The sequence below is a fragment of the Myotis davidii genome, unplaced genomic scaffold (assembly GCF_000327345.1).
Source record: "Myotis davidii unplaced genomic scaffold, ASM32734v1 scaffold1019, whole genome shotgun sequence".
NCBI lineage: Eukaryota > Metazoa > Chordata > Mammalia > Chiroptera > Vespertilionidae > Myotis > Myotis davidii.
In genome coordinates this window covers 261,824-269,664 of record NW_006291430.1, presented here as the reverse complement: position 1 = coordinate 269,664, position 7,841 = coordinate 261,824, and positions in this window count along the sequence as shown.

The following is a 7,841-nucleotide window of genomic DNA, read 5'->3' as shown; positions in this document are numbered from 1 at the left end:
ATAAATATGTTTATACTATATAACGTTATATATTATATGTATTATAATAATTATATGTTATGATGTAGTATGTAATGATATATAGCATGATATAATGTATTATATCCCCAAGCACACCAGCCTATAAAATTACAATAATAATAACCTACATTTTACTGATTCTTCTTGCCCCCCAATTTGGCCATGAAATACCTCATTCCTCTACAGCCCCAAAGTATTTCTGGACTTTTTTATGAAATATCTTAGATATGCTTATAGATAAGCCTCGAAAGTAATTTTCATCAGCTACCATGTGATTCACACCAGCAACAATTAATATTTATTCCAAATACCCATTCCCCACCAGGTACCATTGTCTCTGCCACACACAATTGCTTTATCTTTTATCTATTGATCAAACATTTATTAAACCTACTTTGCTTCAGCAGGGAATAAAACTATGCCTCTGTCCTCATAGAACTTATAAAATAGCAGTGAAGAAAGACAGGAAATAGAAATATAGCTGTGAATAAGTGCAGAATACCATACCTCATCTAAAAGGGGGAAGTTAGAAAAGAACAGATGGTCATAGGACGAGCTTCTGAACAAAGTTGTATGTGGGCTGAGACTTAAAGGACAATAGGTGTTAATTAGGTGAACAACATGTGGAACAGTGTTTTCTGCAGAGGGAACAGCATACTATATGATGCTGAGATGCCCTGTATGTCTATCAATACCCCAGAATAGTCAAAATAGAAACACTGGTCCAAGAAGAAGTAACAGGAACCGGATATAAGCTCCCACATAAAACAACTAAAAATCAAGGCATATATATGAGATAATAGCCCTGAAGACAGTAGACATTAGGTACCAAGGGACAGTGATAAGTGATGAGAAATAAAATCAGCCCCATTATTGCCCAGTCTGCTGCCTAGAGAGATTCAGAAGGGGGAACTCCCACAGAGCCCAGCACCGTCCTTGAATGAAGGAGATGAAGGTGGGAGCCCATAGAGGTAAAGGCAGTTAGAGTTTAGTAAGGCAGAGTGCCTATAAGGTGAGAGTTGCACAGAAGGAAAAGTCCAGAGTTCGGCAAAGAATTCCTCTACAGTATTCAACTAAGGGCCTTGGACACATGCATGGGAGGAAGCTATGAGAGATCAGAAAAGAGGCAAACAAAAGCATTATAAAGCCAGAGGGAGGGGGTTAGGGGGAGAAGAGGTCCTAATATGAGGTGACAGGAGAAGATTTGACTTTGGGTGGGAGGCACATGGTGCTATATACAGATTTTATAATTTAGAAATCCACACAGGAAACCTATATGTTCATGTTGACCAATGTCACCCCAATAACATTTAATTTTTAAAAAAGGATCATAAGGAACAGACACAAAGCTCCCATAGGGCTGGAAACAATGCCTGTGCTCAGTAGCCATAAGGGACAGCTTCATAATTAACAGTCCATTGAAAAGAGTACTCAGAAGGCTTTTGCTGGCATAATGGTGGGGGGGAAAATCAGCTTCCAATTAAATGCTTTTCTAGTCCTGCATATCAGAAATTAAATGTGAGACCGGAGGAGGTCAAATTGCTAACAAGTAACTTAAATACATCCCAGAACAAAACTCAAGAATATTGACAAAAGTACAAAAGCATCAAAGACCACGGAAAGTCATAATGTCTGAAATCTAGCAAAAAATTACTAGGCCCATGGCTCAGTTGGATGGAACGTCATGCCATACGCCTAAAAGGCTGCCAGTTCAATTCTCAGTCAGGGCACATACCTAGGTTTTGGGTTCCTTCCCTGGTCAGGGCACATATGGGAGGGAACTGATAGATGTTTCTCTCTCATGTCATGTGCGAGGACCTCAAAACCTTTATTTATGAAACTTTAAAATTAACCCACTACTAATGGCTAAGCAGAACATGAAATTGCAAGCTTATCCATCCCTGGGTATCACAGGCATCCTATATAATAAAAGGCTAATGTGTAAATCGATTGAATAGTGGAATGACCAGTTGCTATGATGCACAGCTGACCACCAGGGGGCATATGCTCAATGCAGGGCTGCTCCCTGGTGGCCAGTGTGCTCCCACAAGGGTAGCGCTGGTCAGCCAGAAGCTGGGCTCACGGCTGGTGAGCGTAGTGGCAGTGGCAGGAGCCTCTCCCGCCTCCGCAGCAGTCGGACATCCCCCAAGGGCTCCTGGACTGTGAGAGGGCACAGGCTGTGCTGAGGGACCCTCTCCCCACCCCTGGGTGCATGAGTTTCATTCACTGGGCCTCTAGTTGTCAAATAAGTAGCCTTGACACTTTCTAGTGCCATAAGGACCACGGTCCCAAGAGTCTAAACTCTGAATCATGCACTCACAAAAATTCCTTGACAATGTGGATATTGAAAACCTGATAGAATTTTTCTGCGAGACTCCTAGAGCCAAGTTCAAATAATTTACCACCATCAAATACACAAGGATCGCAGTGAGGCTCTCTACATCCAGCAACAAACTTTAAATTTGAACCACTGGTCATGGCTTCATAGAATGCCACACTCTTTGCATCTCCCCTTGCAGTGATTTCTGTTTGCAAGGAGATGAGGGGCATCCAATACTGAGGAAATGTCAAGGAGAAATCCATAATTTTCATATGAACAGTTTTCAAGGCTCTGGCAAATCTGTTTGCTAGATCCCATAACACTGTCTCACGATCAATCATTTCTCTATGGAGATGCCCAGCTCCTGGTGGGCTGGTTCAAACCAGCAGGTGCTCCAGCTCAACCCATCAGAATGCTGAGTTCTCAGGCCACCTCCACCACCTACCAGCTCCATTCCTCCTGAGAACTCCATGCTCATGCGATTGTAACCAGTTGTCTGATTGGGTTTTATTCTGGTTATAAATTAACATTTTAATTGGTTTTATTTCCAGTCGAATGTGGAGGATGGGGCAAGGGATGGATTCCAATGGGATTTCAGAATAGCATTTTATTTTACTCTCTCACAGCATCTTGGAAGAGTTACAGTAAAAATAAAATGCTGATGTCCCCTCTCTCCCCAGAACCTGCCTGTGTCTCCGTCTAGTCAACTTTCCATTTCAGTGGGGGAATGAAGCTATTTGTCAGTACCAATGTCAAGAATGAATGCAATTCGAATTCCCCAGCCATTTATTTCAACAATTCTCTATTCCACAGCTGAAATAACTTAACATAAGAAATAGCTGTTCGCTCAGTGTAAAACTTGCAAACCTGGTTCCACAAGGCATAGTTCTAAAAAAATAATAATAATGAATCTGGAAGGGCTGCTGGGTAAGACGTTCCATCCATCTTGGTGCAATGGTAATGCCCACATCCATCGGAGCATTTCCCTCCACTGTCCTAGGCTCCCAGAAACATCCCACGGGGCCAATCTCTTCACTTCCCTCTTCATTGCCATCATTATAATTGCTGCCATTTCCTCATAAACATTCACGATTCATCATCTTTCCTCTTTAAACTTGATGTGTTGATGACACCCAAATGGCCCTGAATGTGAAACCCTCAATGACTGAGACATCAAGAAAAATGAGAAAGAATGATAAAATTTTTCATTTCACCCCTGACAAGTCCCTGGTGCAGACAGCTACAGCACACACACCTGAGCCGCAGGAACATGGCTTTGTGCGGATGATGGAGTGGCAAGGAGGCTCCCGGGAATCCTGTTGATAGCCTTGTGTGTTCCACGTCTGTCATGTTTGGAAGGATTTCTCCTTCTTCACCAAATTTCTCCCCGCCTCTTCCACCCTAACCAGGGAGAGTTTGAAAATGTAGAGGCCCAAGAGCCTTAAAAATGTTGTCCAGTGAAAAAACGAATTTTTAGCTTCTCATTAAAAATAAGAGCCTGGGGTAGGGGGTGGGGGGAGGCTAGATGAGGTCCATGAGCGGGAAGGGGGGGGGGGAAGGGGGGCTTATATACTTTCAACGATAAAGATTAAAAAAAAAGAAAAGGAAAAACATTAAAATAATAATAAAAATAAGAGCAAACATTTATATATTATACAGTACTTACTATGTACCAGATTCTAAGGTATTTTACATGTATTAACTTGCTTAGCTCTCATTTAAATCCTATGTAGTAAATGTTACCAATATCCCCATATTAGAAAACTGAGGTTTGGTGGCCTAACCAAAGGCTCAGAGTTTTCAGCTGGTGGCACTGAAACTGGACCTTAGGTAAGACCCTGTGCTCTTAGCCTGCACTCTAAGTCTCCTCTCTCAAAACCGCCAGACAGTAGGCTATTATTCAGTGCTAAAAATACATGAGTTATCAAGCCACAACAAGGTCTGGAGGAAACGTAACTATATTACTAGGTGAACAAAGCCAATCTGAAAAGGCTACATACTGTATGATTTCAACGACGTGACACTCTGGACATGGCAACACTATGAGGGACAATAAGAAGACCAGTGGTTGCCAGTGGGGATGTGGAGGTCACTGAAACTCTTCTGTATAATACTTTAATGGTGGTTGTGTGTCAGTGCACATTTATCAAAACCATTAAAAATGAACACAGAGAGTGAGCCCTAATGTCAACTATGGACTTTCAGTGATGATACTGTATCCATGAAGGTTAATCAATTACAACACATGTACAGGATGTTGGTGGTAGGGAAGGCTGTGCATGTGTGGGTGCAGAGAGGATAAGGGAACTTTCTGCTCAATTTTTCTGTGAACCTAAAACTACTCTAAAATATTAAGTCTAGCCCTAGCTGGTTTGGCTCAGTGGATAGAGCGTCGGCCTGTGGACTGAAGGGTCCCGGGTTCGATTCCAGTCAAGGGCACATGCCTGGATTGAGGGCTAGAAACCCAATAGGGGGTGTGCAGGAGACAGCCGATCAATGATTCTCTTTCATTATTGATGTTTCTATCTCTCTCCCTCTCCCTTCCTCTCTGAAATCAATTTAAAAAAATATTAAGTCAAACCAGAAGCCCCCACAGAGTTGCTGCTGCCAAAGTCCTGGCTCCTGAGTGATTACCTTATGACCAGAAGTGAAGCAGCAAAGGGTCACAATACACCGTAAAAATGTTTTCAACAATCGTTTATCTACTACGTTACTAAACAGTTACTGAGGCACTGGACTAAGCTCTAAGGGCCTAAACTTAATTCAACCCTGACCCTGGTCCTGCGTAGCTCACAGTGTAGCGGGAGAGGCAGATCTGCAAACAATTGTACTAAGTAGCAGTGCCTCAATGCAGTAAATGTAAATTGCTCTGGGAGCCCAGGGAGAGAGGAAAATTAGCCTGGAGGAGACTTCTGGCTAATACTCAGTGAAAACAGAGCTCAGTGAACCATTATTCATTGGTACCTTTACAGGCCTGTGCATTAAGTGACAATTCGGCTGGGCATTGTACCAGAAAACAGGAAAACAATAGTGAGCCAGATGACAAAGCTCCAATTAGTGAGGAAGATTACAGTTTAAAAGCCCCTATTTTAATTACTGGAGGACATGATTTTTAAGCTGAACCAGGAAACCCTTTCCAACAAGAGCAATTCCTAAGAAAAAAAATATTTTATGTTCAAATCACAGACTACTAACATCAAGGAGAACTTTAACGGTGTTCTGTGACTTACAATGGCCCTCAAATCTAGTTACACATTAGCACCACACGGCAACCTTTGAGTGAACATCAATACCCACATTTTAAGCAGACCAATGAATTCAGAATATCTGGCAATTGCAAGTAGGTATAGGTGGTTTTTAAAACTCCCCCAAGTGATTCTGGTGAATAGTGAGGGTTGAAAATGCCTACTGACCTAATCTTGTCTTTTTATTGATTACGAACCCGTATCACCAGGTTGAGGTCAAGATTACAGAGCTAGTCAACATGACAAAATCCATGATCCACCATACAACTTAAGAACTACAACATTACCAATAGCTTGTACGTATCTACACAATCTTCCAAGTCCCGTTCCCACAACTAATAATCACTACCCTGAATTGTATGATTGCCTTTTTTGTTAGTTTATGCCATAGGTAGGTACTGTTTACCTAAATAACACAGTGATGTAGGTTGGTCTTGAACTCCATAAAGAGGGTATTTACCACATGTAGTCTTAGGACCTAGATAATCAAAGTTTAATCTTTGGACAGAAGCAGAAGCATCACCCAAAATCTTGTTGGAAATGCATAACCTGGGGCACTAGCTCAGATTTGCTAAATGAAGATCTTCATTTTAGCAAGAAACCCACGTGTTCAGGTTTCATAAGCACTGATCTAAAGACTTGGTTTGTCACTTAGACTTATCTAAGTTGTTATACATGTAGGTGTGGTTCTGTGAATGAGCACTTAGGATGTTTCCAGGGATTTTTTTTACATTATGAAAAATACATCCATGTATTTTTTTAAATATTTTTTATTGATTTTTTACAGAGAGGAAGGGAGAGAGATAGAGAGTTAGAAACACCGATGAGAGAGAAACATCGATCAGCTGCCTCCTGCACATCTCCCACTGGTGATGTGCCCGCAACCCAGGTACATGCCGTTGCCCGGAATCTAACCTGGGACCTTTCAGTCCGCAGGCCAACGCTCAATCCACTGAGCCAAACCGGTTTTGGCATACATCCATGTATTTTTGAACAATCTTGTATGTCTCCTAGTGCACCGGTGAAGAGTTTTTGTAGGATACATATCTAAAAGTGAAATTTATGGAAAATAAACTACAGAAAAGTTCAATTTCACAATACCAAATTATTTTCCAAAGTATTTTGAATTTCACATACCCACCAAAGTGGGTAAGACTAATTCTCTTGATTTTGATTTTTCTGATTACTTGTTAGTAATAAGTTTAAAAATAATTTTAAATGCTTTCTCACCATATTTTCTTTTCTGTAGACTGCCTATTTATTTATTTTACCAGTTTGTTCATCAGGTTAGTTGGGTGTTTTCTTATTGTTTGTAGTTTTAAAAAATATTTAGAGATATAAATGTTTTCAATTACAATGTATTGCAAATAACTTCTGCTCATATATAGCTCTTTATTCTCTTCATCATGACTTATGATATACAGAAATCCTAAGTTCTACTGTAAGAAATTCATCAATTCTTCTACCTTGATGAGTGGTTTTTGTCTATTTTAAGAAATATTTCTCTACCCTGAGGTCTGAAATATATTCGCCCACATTTTCTTCGAACAGTTTTAAAGTTTTTCTTTTCTATTTAAGTCCCTGATCCATCTGGAATTGATTTTTGTGCTTTTTGTACAGTAGATATCTGATGTTATTTTCTTGCTGTGGAAAATCAATGATCCCATAACCATTATTGAATAGTCCCTCCTTCCCTCTACTTGATCTGAAAGCTTCTTGGGCCATATGTATTCATCAATGTCTTTCAGGACTCTGTCTTCTTTCATTGGACAATTTGTCTATCCTGGCACCAATAGCACAGAATCTTAATCACCACGAATTTTTAGTAATACTTGATATCTGGAAGGGCAAGTCCTTTCACCTTACTCGTCTTCTCCTTTAGTATTGTGGCTATCCTTGACCCTTTTAATTTCAATATAAATTATAGAATCAATCTGTCATGCTCCACTCAAAACACTGCTGAAATTTTTATTGGAATTGCATTACAAATCCATTTGAGGAGAATGGATACCTTTGGAGTATTGAGGATTTCTTCCCATGAGTTGATCTGTACATGTTTATGGAGATTGTGCAAATATGTGTTGTTGGATTTTAAAATATATTTTATGTTTATGTGAATGGTATTAAGGCATAAATCAATTATTTCCTTAGCACTACGTGGTAATTCGGGGGCTTAAAATGAGAACATTTTCTCATAGTGCTGTCGTGGCGTCTCCCGAACACCAGGGGGCGCCGAGCAGCGCCGCGCCTCCGGG